Source organism: Haliotis rubra, unplaced genomic scaffold (genome assembly GCF_003918875.1).
Source record: "Haliotis rubra isolate DU_JTF1 unplaced genomic scaffold, ASM391887v1 Scf329, whole genome shotgun sequence".
Classification (NCBI taxonomy): domain Eukaryota; kingdom Metazoa; phylum Mollusca; class Gastropoda; order Lepetellida; family Haliotidae; genus Haliotis; species Haliotis rubra.
The window spans coordinates 305,918-318,184 of NW_025767001.1; the positions used below are offsets into that span (position 1 = coordinate 305,918).

At 39.7% G+C, this 12,267-nt stretch overlaps 1 pseudogene; it reads right to left on the reverse strand.

The window, feature by feature from the left end:
* Positions 1–3,155: 3,155 nt before the first annotated feature.
* Positions 3,156–12,207, reverse strand: LOC124284085 (annotated as a pseudogene).
* Positions 12,208–12,267: the final 60 nt, after the last annotated feature.

A 12,267-nucleotide genomic window follows, 5' to 3' on the forward strand; every position in this document is an offset into this window, starting at 1 on the left:
TTATTGCTATAAATATTTGTGTCCTTCCCCAGAAGTAGGAGAAAGTAATTAAGTAGGAAAAAGAGTTTAAAATCTAATCATTGAAGTTTAGCCATGGCCAGCATGGCCAATCAGTGGGACAATAGAACTGGACAAGCAAAACGTGTTGTAAGCATCTGATGTGACAATTAGTGGAGGTTGAACTGAGAGTAAAGCTTACTGAGCACAAGTTTGGAATGAATGTTTGAGGCTTAAAATGTTAATATATGAAAACACATCTAATATCCTACCATACCAATAAGTAATATTCTAACTAGTGTTATAATATATAGGTGTACAAGTAATTAAGTGTTAAGATCACCTCACTACCTCACATGTAAAGTATAGGTGTACAAGTAATTAAGTGATAAGATCACCTCACTACCTCACCTGTAAAGTATAGGTGTGTAAGTAATTAAGTGATGAGATCACCTTACTACCTCACCTGTAAAATATAGGTGTACAAGTAATTAAGTGATAAGATCACTCTTTTTAATCTACTTAATCTTAATGTTTTCAAAATGTACATATACACAAATATTTGAGCCTGCCACCTCTGCATCTGTCCATGTTTGGGTGAAGTGAGATGGGAAACCGGGGTTTTGAGAACATCAAAGGGACATTAAAGGGAGCAGTGTTTCATTTGGCGGTCAGGGATGGGGAGGTGGGGGTATGTTCTCATGATCATCAGTCTTTTTTACCAGCAGGTGTGTTTCTGTACTCTTGGATAAACGTGTTTGTAGTGAGGCGTTGATGATGTCATGATGAAATTGTTTTAACATTGTGTGCACTTCACCGGTCTTGTTGCTCCTTGATGTATCCAGTGTGCCATGTTGACCTTCTTGTACCATGTCATAACCTTTAGGTGTCTACACACGCATGGTCTGATCTATAGCTGCCATCCACAGAAGCTGAGTGTGGGTGAGTGTGTTAAGTTTTACGTCACTTTTAGCAATATTCCAGCAATATCACAGTGGGGGACACCAGAAATGGGCTTCACACATTGTACCCATGTGGAGAATCAAACTCGGGTCCTCGGCGTGACAAGTCAACGCTTTAACCACTAGGCTACCTCACCACCCTACAGAAGCTGAGGGAGCATCTAGGATGAACTGACCATTACATCTGTTACTGAATGATGTCCTTGGGGTGTCTGCACCCACACAGGCTGCTCTAAAACTTCCATCTACGGAAACTGAGATCATCTATGATAAACTGTCTGTTACAGAATGTGTGAAAGTGTTGCCGACCTTTTCTAGCTTTCGCTTGCTAAAGAATGTTTTTGATATAATAAATCATAATGTATTAAATATTGTGTTTTGTTTTTATGACTGTTTTGAGGACTCACGGATGCTGATGTTGATAGTGAATCAAAATATCAAGATGGCTTCCATAACAGCCATGAGAATCTAGTTTTATAAGAAGTATGCAACTACTTCTAGAATCCACTGATTCAAGTTTAGTCTCAAGGTCAGGCTGAAGTATAATTTCTCAGTAATTTTGCATAATGATTAATATTTGCATCAGTTGTAATTGCTTAAAATTCAACCTCAGGAAGGCTATCTAATTTCTGGTTCAAAATGAACTGCAAGAACATTCCTAATCATTATGTAAATTATGTAAGAGCTTGGGTAGAATCACAAAGTGAGTTTCGCTCGTCACGCCAAAGACTCGGGTTCGATTCCTCACATGGGTACAATGTGTGAAGCCCATTTCTGGTGTCCCCCGCCGTGATATTGCTGGAATATTGCTAAAAGCGGCGTAAAACCATACATTTTCACCCACAAAGTGAGTTACCTCCCTTTGTGGTGGTGTGTAGTTGTGTGCATAGAGGCAAGGTCACAAATTAGTTGAAGTTCAGCAATGTCACACTCCGGCGCAGTGATGACTTAGCATAACATCACTGCCACAGGCTAATTTGCATATCACGTGACCAGACTTTTCTCTTGTTTGTAAACAAACGCACATATTCATAATAATAAGAGACTGGCCTTACGCAAGCTTTTCGGCACGCTCTTCACACTGTTTTACATTGTTACATATATATTCTTCCACAACTGCGACAGTAACGTTTATGACAGTACATATTTAGATATCAAACTGGCTGCATCGTTTGCTCTCCGTCGGAGCCGATGACAGCACGTGGAGCCAGTACAACCTATGTAAATAAAGGATCGCTACGCAAATCGAAATAGTGTTACATGTTTTAGGATTTTTTCTCAATGAAACTAAACCATTCTATCAAAGATGTTTAATTAGATGTGTAGACTCGTCAAAAATAAAAGAGTTGAGAAATATGTAAATTATCTTGAATGGACAGTGCAAGATGTGAGGAATCATCACATCTTTCTGGCCTGTGGCAGAGGTACTATGCTGGCTTGCCGCATGGAACTGTGGGTAGGAGAGTTAAGCAATGTTGGGCACTGAAGTCAGCTTGACTCCCAAGAGTATTTACGACTTCTGTCCTGTCCCACAAAGAAGCCCGGTGCACATGTGGTCTCACCTTAGGAAAGTGAGTTTGCTAAAAAACATGCCTCTTTTCACCCAGCAGAAAATGGGTACCCAGTGGGATAAGTCATATGACGATTAACCTTCTAGCGCCTCAAAGGCAGCTTGGATTGTCCAGGTGTCCAATATGTTGTATGTGCTTAGAGCTTGCCCATGCAGCAAGTTCAGCGCTAAATAAATGGGCTTATTCTTTTGCCAAGCCTTTGATAGGGGTGCACAGTTGATGACAATATGGAGGTTGTGTGGAGGTTTCAGGCTGATGCCCAGGATGACTTCTTCTGGTCCTGATTTGATTAATTACTGACAATCATCATGAGAATGGAATACCTTGTGTGTGATGAAACAAGTAAAATCTTACAACTGAAAGAATAGAGAAAACAAATGTCTAACTTGTAGCTTGTCTTGCAAGTCTGCATTTTGGAAATGTTTAACTATAAATTGTATTTTTATATACTTATCTTAGGGCTTGTGGATAAAATGTGGTTAAAGGGCTCATGTTACAAAGTGTCTTTGTGAAGTTCAACACAAGGTAAGGATGTCGTCCGTGTGACGAATCATGTCCTGTGAAAATTACAAAGATGTCATTTGTGGGATAACTCCACACCCTGCTACAAACACACGAAACACAATGGGAAGGCAGAATTTATTGCTCTATGTTTTGGTATTAAGGACAAGAAAGCAGCACAAACAGGCACGAATGTCAGACAAAACAACTTGTCTGTTTCAGTATCACAGGTATGGAGGGAAAGTCACACAGCAGTTTTGTTCTAAACACGGAAGACAACAGAACATCTTCACAGTTTAACAGGCAAAATGCTAACATTAGCCCTATTTGTTTAAATAACGGGCAATCTCGGGTGTAAAAGCTTGTATAAATATAACGTATAAATGTAAATCATTTTAAATATGGAGTCTATTACGGCACACTCTGGACGGAAGATTCTGATACAGTAAAAAGTCGACTACAACAAAATACATGTATTCAATGTTTTCTCAACACGCACAGTCTTGATTAGTGTAAGGGTGTAACAAAATATTCTGAAGAAAGGTTTGGTACTACACAGTCATTGGCATCTGTGGAAATGTATGCCACATCATTATGCAGAGATGTCAACCCATACGAATTTTATCGTATTCGTTACGAAATAACACACAAAATGTGCGACTATGATAACAGTAAAAATATTCGAAATTTTAAAAAAAAATACATTGAATTAAATTATCAAATAGCATACGTACCATACACAATAAATTGCAACCACATTTTATTCAGTATCATGCTATATGTGGATACTTACTACTGATTTAGATGAGTACATTGTTAATAAAAAGTTCTTAGAATATCTATATAATTTTTATTAAATATGAAAATTCTTTGGAAAAGTCAATACTAACATTGCCAAAAATACTAATTTTGGCACAAGTTTTGGCTAAAATACTAATTGGGATAAATTACTGTTGGCATCTCTGCATTATGTTTATACTGGAGTAGGAATATACAATTAGAGATGGCATGGGAGAGACTGATTGTCCATTCAAGGTCCATAAAATGATCTTATCGCTATCATTATCATAAGCCCATGTTAAAGTATGGACGTTAGAAATGCCTTAATAGCGCCAAGATCCCTTTGTGGAACAGTCAGACTTATGGACCAGCACCCTTATTCTCGAAAGTTCGTAGCCCTAAGAATTCTTAACTTTGATCGTAGCCAATGTGTTAAGAATGGGCTTAAGAACTTCCTAGGGCTACGAACGTTTCGACAATAGCTAGCCAGCAAAGAACAGTATTTGATAGTAAGTTGTTGTAGAGAAAGCACAATCAAAGCAAGAGGCACTATTTCTATGGAACTTCACACATGACTTTTCAAACATCTGATTAGTATCATATAGTAATGTAAATAAACAAACAATATTCAAATTGCTTAGGTAAATGCTTTTGGGAAGGGTGAAACCTATGGTTGATCTGACAACATAATCCAAAACTGTGGACATGAAATTGTCATCATTTTGTTTTGTTACAATTAACAGTCTGTTTAATACTTTGGCATCCCTGTTTTATGGGTGATTTGTTTGTTATCTGGCCAGGGGCGGTGGGGTAACCTAGTGGTTAAAGAGTTGGCTCGTCACGCCGAAGACCTTTGATTCCCCACATGGGCACAATGTGTTAAGCCCATTTCTGGTGTCCCCCGCCGTGATATTGCTGGAATATTGCTAAAAGCGGCGTAAAACTAAACTCAGTCAGTCAGTCAGTGTTAGCTGACCTAGTTGCTACAGACTAGCATTGGCATTTGATGTTGACCATGACTTCGAGACACTTTGACCTCACATTCGAGTCCTTGAATCATAAATGTATCCTAATTCTCTTTCATATAAAGTAGATATGAAAGCCCTTACAGAGTTTGAAATTAAGTTTTGTCTGCCCATCTGAGACTGGTAAAGTTCAGAGCTTCTGGTCTGACACTTTACAATAAGGTAGAGGGCAACCTTGGAGGGCATATTTTCGTGGACTAGTGAAATAAACTTAATTTCTGACCCTGCTATATGGCCTTGACCTCACACACCCTTAAGGTCACCCATATTGAGGACATACTCTGCTCCTTTCACATTAGGGAAGTGCTGGCGCCGACTCATCTGTTCCATTGTGTGGACGACCATCTGTCGTGGGAAGGTGTCCAGCATCCAATCACTGGCCCCAGACATTGGCCTTGACTTTGACCTTGACAGGGATAGTGGGACACTAAGACTCCTCTTGATCAGGTGTGACCTCAGGTCATGTGATATATGTAGGGGCACTTCACTCTTTGGTTTGACATCTTCCTCATATTTCTTCTTTGTGTGGATGTCGTGAATATGTTTGGGTTTAAACTGGAAAGGTCGATCGTGAGGAGATGGATTCTTGTTAAGGACTCGATCAATGATTTCTTTTGGGAGATCGGGTTTCCGTAGTTTCTTTTTTTTCAGTTCCTTCAAATGTGGATCAACTTCAGAAATCTCCACATACTTGATGTGCTTCCCCTCATAATACTTGGGCCCGTTGCCATTGTCGGGCATCATTGTGTACTCATTTCGCGGATATTCATCTTTCAAGTTTGGAACATAATCCTTCTCCGACAACTTTGATGAGAAAATCCAATGATTGGGATTAATGTATCCTGGACTTTTGGAACGTGACCTTGACCTTGACCTTGACATAGACATTGACATAGACTGCTCCCTCTCTCCACTGAAGTCATCCATCTTGGACATGTTGTCATCAAACTGCATCTGGTCATCGGTTGACTCTGTGAACAGACTAGTGTCCGTGTTTCTGCCTTTTTTCAAGTAATGATGGAGTTTTATTGACCATGGACACCTTCATCTTGCCTGTCTGCCTCTGCAGAGTTTGACTGTTGGGGCGGTAGAGTCCATCCAGTGGTGGTCTCCGAAGATCTGGACCTGTTGGCTTCTCCTCCAGCTGCCTTGAGCCCAGCCATTGCCGGAATGCCTGATCTCCGTAGAACTCCTGGGCGGCCTTGACCTCTTCCTCCTCTTCCAGTTCCTGTAGGATCTGCTGCATGCGGACTTTCTTCAGCTGGGACATCTCCCGTGCCACATGATCTTTGTCCTGGTGCCACACCTCCGCTGCCAGGATCCTGAAACAAACAGCAGCAGGTGAAAACATGAAAAGTTAAATTAAATTAATATAGCTCATGAAAAGTGACTTTGGAGACTGCCTCCATGGTCTAGTGGATAGAGCATCTACATGGAGAGTGGGAGGTTGGTGGTTTGATGCCCACCATGTTAAAAGATGGTACTTGTTGTTACCCTGCCTGGCGCTCAACATAATGGGTATAAAACATTGATTTGTTCAGAGTCTGTACACAGTGTCTCAATGGTCTGTCCGTGTTTAACTGTTAAACAGGAGCAGGCTCAGTAGGCATTCAGTAGGCACAGTAGGCACAGTAGGCCAGCACAATAAAATCCACCTCAGTCCAGTCCAGTACGAGCAGGCAGATACAGAAGCTCATGTGCACATTAAGGCTACCAGCTTTTCTGCTAACAAGTCACACATGCAAAAATATCTGTGACTATGAACTTGAAGGTTTTAAAATATCATCAACACAAAGATGATACACAAATTGACAATAAAAATATATTTTGTAACACAAATCTAGAGTTCTGATCCATGTCCCAAGTAGACATGCTTTGCCCAAATTACCTCCATTAATCTGACATGAAAAGTTGACGTTTCCCATACTTACAGAATTAAAAAAATCAAAGGTACTTTAAGTTTGAAGTGTTTGTTTTTTTAAATTTCTTCCCCTCCTACACTCCTGTCTTTGGCAGTAAAACTGTATTCAAAAATAAGGAAAACAGCATTATGACTAAAAAGTGACGTTAAATTCGATTAATCATCAACAGGCTCACCTTGCACACTTCCTGTGTCCCCAGAGTTTAGCCAGGTCAAGTGGTGTGTTGCCACGGCAATCCTTCCCATCAACCTTTGCTCCCCTCTCAATGAGCAGCTTAAGACATTGCACATGTCCCTCACTGGCTGCCTGATGGACTGGGCTGATGCCATCATCATTACAGCTGCCATGGAAACAAATAGGGAATAATATATTACACACTTGCTTTATCAATATTCTGGGCCTCACCAGATACCAAATATTGTCCCCAGGGTTTCTACATGACACACAGATGTAGTGAATGAATGCTAAAAAATAAACCTACCACGACCTAGGATATGTGCAAAACTACAGAGCATCAAGAGTACTGGGTGTCGGCTATTTCACCCATCAATCATGACCATTGTCCACACAATCACTGATTCAATCCAGGCTCTGCTTTTGTAAGTCAAGGTAAAGTACTCTGTACCATATGTAAACAAATCCATTGAAACCATTAAGGGTGATAATATGTCACGCTATTTGAGCAAACAAGTTAAATATCAAAACAACAAACATTCTGCCATGGTCAGCTGATCACATGTGACAGCAATACACAGCACAATAATGCATAACATCCATAGCAACGTGTGATACTGAAAAGAGACAGGTCAGTGGGTTTGACATTCACACTTGGTTGCCTTGGTAACTTGCATGTCATCTCATCCTGGGAGCATGAATTGTTGGTCATATCAATCCACTGATTTTCTTGGCCACATTCAATTATTTACAGACTGCTGTCATGTTTGCTTGTTTGTTATTGTTTAACAATATTCCAGCTATACGGGGGTCGGTGGGGTAGCCTAGTGGTTAAAGCATTGGCTCATCACGCCAAAGACTCGGGTTCGAATCCCCACATGGGTACAATGTGTGAAGCCCATTTCTGGTGTCCCCTGCCATGATGTTGCTGGAATATTGCTAAAAGCGGCGTAAAACCAAACTCAGTCAGTCAGTCAGTCCAGCTATACGGTGGCGGTTTGTAAATATCCAAGTCTGGACCAGACAATCCAGTGATCAACAGCATGAGCATTGATCTATGCAACTGGGATACAATGATATGTGTCAACCCAGTCAGCGAGCCTGACCACCTGATCCCATTAGTCGCCTCTTACGACAAGCATGGCTTCTGCTGAATGCCAATTCTGACCCAGATCTTCACGGGTCCTGCTGTCACGTAGCTGGAATACTGCTGAGTGCGACCTTTACCAACAAACTGCCAAGTCCTACATACATGGATGAATCGGCTCCCTTGTCCAACAGGTAGGTGAGACAGATCAAGGACCGCTTCCCTGTCTGGTTGCTGATGGCCAGATGGACTGCACGCCATCCTGTTGTACTCGGCAGGTTCAGGTCAAACTTGAACTTGTCAATGCAGAGCTTCAGACAATCAAGGCGACCATGAATTGCAGCAAGATGGAAAGCAGTGAGACCCTGTAACACAACATTACATATAACTGGTGATCCGGGCATTATCATCCATGTCATGGGGATGTATAGTAGGGGTGGGTATTGCAGAGAATTTTCATAATGCGATATATTGTGATCTGAAAGCATGTATTGCAATATGTATTGCAATATATTGCATGAAGTATTTTTAAACAAAAAACTACTTTTAATGGAGACCCGTGAAGATCCGGGGTAGAATAGGTCTTCAGCAACCCATGTGCTTGCCATAAAAAGGCGACTATCTTGTCGTAAGAGGTGACTAACGGGATCGGGTGGTCAGTTTCGCTGACTTGGTTGACACATCATCGGTTCCCAATTGCGCAGATCGATGCTCATGCTGTTGATCACTGGATTGTCTGGTCCAGACTCGATTATTTACAGACCGCCGCCATATAGCTGGAACATTGCTGAGTGCGGCGTAAAACTAAACTCACTCACTCACTCACTCACTCACTCACTCACTTATAATCGAGGTAATGCTTGATTTATAGAGCAAATACACAGCAAAATCACATGCTTGATTAAGCTTTAATAACATTTATTCATGATTAAACATAAAAATGTGAATAATATTTGGCACAAATGAAAAAAGGAAATATCCGAAGATTTTCGAGTGTTACGAAGTTTTCCGAATGCAAGTCAAAATACCGGTTTTCGATCAGTGTATCGCAATACGTATCGTTTTCATGTCTGACCCGGTAAATACCGGTAAACCGGTTATATTGCGCAGCCCTAACGTATAGTTCATAACCAATGAACCAAGTTATTTAGATTCAACAACCTTAAAGTGACAATGTTTTCCCAATACCATTAAAAAAAAGGCATTGTTTTCTATAGCTTATGTTAAAGGAATAAATCTAAAATTTGTAAGAAATATTTTCCATTTGTACAGGCAATAAACTGAAAGACAACACTGAAATGTGCTTGATATTTCCTTGTCAAACTCAAAGATGGTGTTAAAGAACATATACACCAAACCAGTTAGTGCAATGTCATTGACTGACTGAGTTTGGTTTTACGCCGCTTTTAGCAATATTAAGGGCCACTGATCCAGAGCGATTAATTTTTCTCGCCAACAGTCTTATTACGAAACCAAGCTGCAGGCTGGTCGGTACCTGCTCACTCGACCATGACGGGCGCGGGGACTGGGCTACTGTCCACCTTGGCAGAATTTCTTCAACCTAAACAGTGGGACATTAGGAAGGGTGGATGCCCGTTATTTGCAAAATATCCCCGGTAGTTCTTGTCTGACTGTAATAAAGAATCCCAGCAGTGTAAACATTTTCAGATTTTCTAATGCCTGGATGGTATAATGACTGATCCAATTTGATCCTAATTCTGTGATTTTTACCTCGATATTCAATCATGTCATGTAAATATGTGATGTTTATTACCTATGCGATGATATTAAAAACACACATTTGATGTATTTGAAACCGTAAACTAAACAACCCACTAAAATTGCCATTGCTAGAAAAATCTGAAAATTTACTTAGGTAAATAGGTATATACAGCAAATGCGTATATGTATTTCTTACGCAACAATGCAGTTCCGTTTGTATCCTCAAAACAGTGTCAGCCTATAAGTTTTTGTCAGGCAATAAAATCGCATGCAATACAGCATTTACTACTCCCTTTCTGTAACCCGTGTTTGGTGGTAAACCTACACGTTATTTGTCATCATTCACTTGATGGTCACTCAGATTACCCTTCAAAGGTTCCCATTTGGCATTTCCCGTGTCTGGAGTAAATACTTAACATTACAAATTAAGGTCTGATGTGACAAATGTATTTCATCTTATGTAATATGCACATGGAAGTGCAGCAAGAGGAGTTGTCAGCTGAGTTACAAAAACAAACATTGATCAAAGGATTAACCGATAACACGCTGATTGATTAATTGCTTTCATCTTGCACAGTGGATTTGTCAAAAGGTAGTGTTTATGTATGTAGATTTACTAATCTATACTGAATACACCCTGTCGCAAAGTGCCTGTGTAAAAACAATGTCCTCCCTTCAAAGGATTAACCGCCAATACATTGATTGATTGCTCATTATTGGCTAACTGAATTACGTTGTTAAAGAATGGCGGACATCATGCAATTAGTTGCCAGGTGTGCTATCTTGGGTGACCAATCAGACTCTACACCAATGTGAAAAACCCAAAACGATATATCACTTTTTCGCATATTAGACTGTTACAAGACACATGACATGGAGCAGGATTCTTTGTCAGCTGAAGGTGAATGGCATGTCGTTCCTTTATGTGGATATTGATGGATACATTCCTCGAACAAGGTAGGATAGCCTGACATTGTTGCTGTAACTTTAGTCTGTTTTAATTTTAATATTTGCATTTTGTTTTTATTCATTTGTTGTAGCATTATACAGAATCATTTTTTTCGCCGTGAAGTGTAATGAGACAGACAACATACACTAGGTCGCACTTTGGGGCGTGTGTGTGAAATAATACATAATCAACGTTGGCAATCTATAAAATGTCTAGATATTACAGTCATGTTATAAATTCACAATAAGTATAAGCAGATCGTGTGCATTTTATTAGGTTTCAAAATGCATACAAATATGATAATAAACTAATTAGGATTATAAGACAAAATATAAAGACGTACATTGACTTCGTTATTTTTCAGTCCTAACATTTTTCACCACTGGCAGATGGTTAAACTTCAAAATGTTTTCATTTGTTATCAAATTAATGAAGATGGAAATATTATCGAGTAAAAATATTTCCTCTTTGTTGATCAATCTATACTTATACTATCAATTGCGCATGCGGGTAGCGCATTAGAGGTCAGGAACCAGTCAAGAATTATGGGATATCATCCGGGTACTCAGGGGAGAAAAACAATAACAAAAGCAACAACCAGTCCACGGAAATTGCTCTGGATCAGTGGCCCTTTAAAACATTGATAGGCTATAGCTCTAACAAGCTATTTTGTATTGAATTGTGTGTTTAAAATCTGCAAATAGAAATGACTATGAAAAGTGTTTCATTAAGGGTCATGATGACCTCATAAAAAAATGTGGACAATGAAATCTTATCAATAATAATTTTGCCATCATGAATGTGACATATTTGGGGGTATTTTGATTTATATTGATGACAATCAAGATAAACTGGGTTTTGTTATTTGGGTTTTTTAAAAATATTATGTTCAAAAAGCTATGAGCCAAGAAGCAATGCTCTATATCTATGTGTATTTACAGATCAGTTTGCGTAACTAATTGAGAAATATTTCGCCTATTCAGCCATACAACTGAAAACATAAAATATATATATGCATTTATCCCAAAACCAAACATTACATGTTGATCAGATGACGAAATTATGCCCTAACTGTAGACACCCTTGCTGTAACCTAGCAACGATGTCAACTTCCTATCATGGCGTCTGTACATAGCATCCTGAAACTTTCCAAAGAAAATCTTACATTCTTGTCGTAATTTTTTTGTCCACCAATCTCTCTGAGACTTTGCTTTAACCATTCCACATCTCCAATCGCTGCGGCCATGTATTCATCGTCGGCGATCCTTTTTCACTGGCTATGCGTGTGCGTCTTCTCCGGAGAACGGGTGCTCCTTTGGCCGATCCAGATCCCACAGTTTGAGACCCACCAGTGATCGTTTTCGACGTTCCTCCGCCCTCAGAACTCGGCATTTTGTCATCAAGTACGGCACCTTTCTACATTATTTAATCCTGGCTAATGACACTAAAAATAAAACAAAAATACTCCTCAGATATTCCTCGCACTTTCGTTACCCTATCAGTGACACCTCACAATGAAGCGGTCGTAAATCGCGCACCTGTCATATGACTTCCGGTTGTCGTAAAGATATTAAATA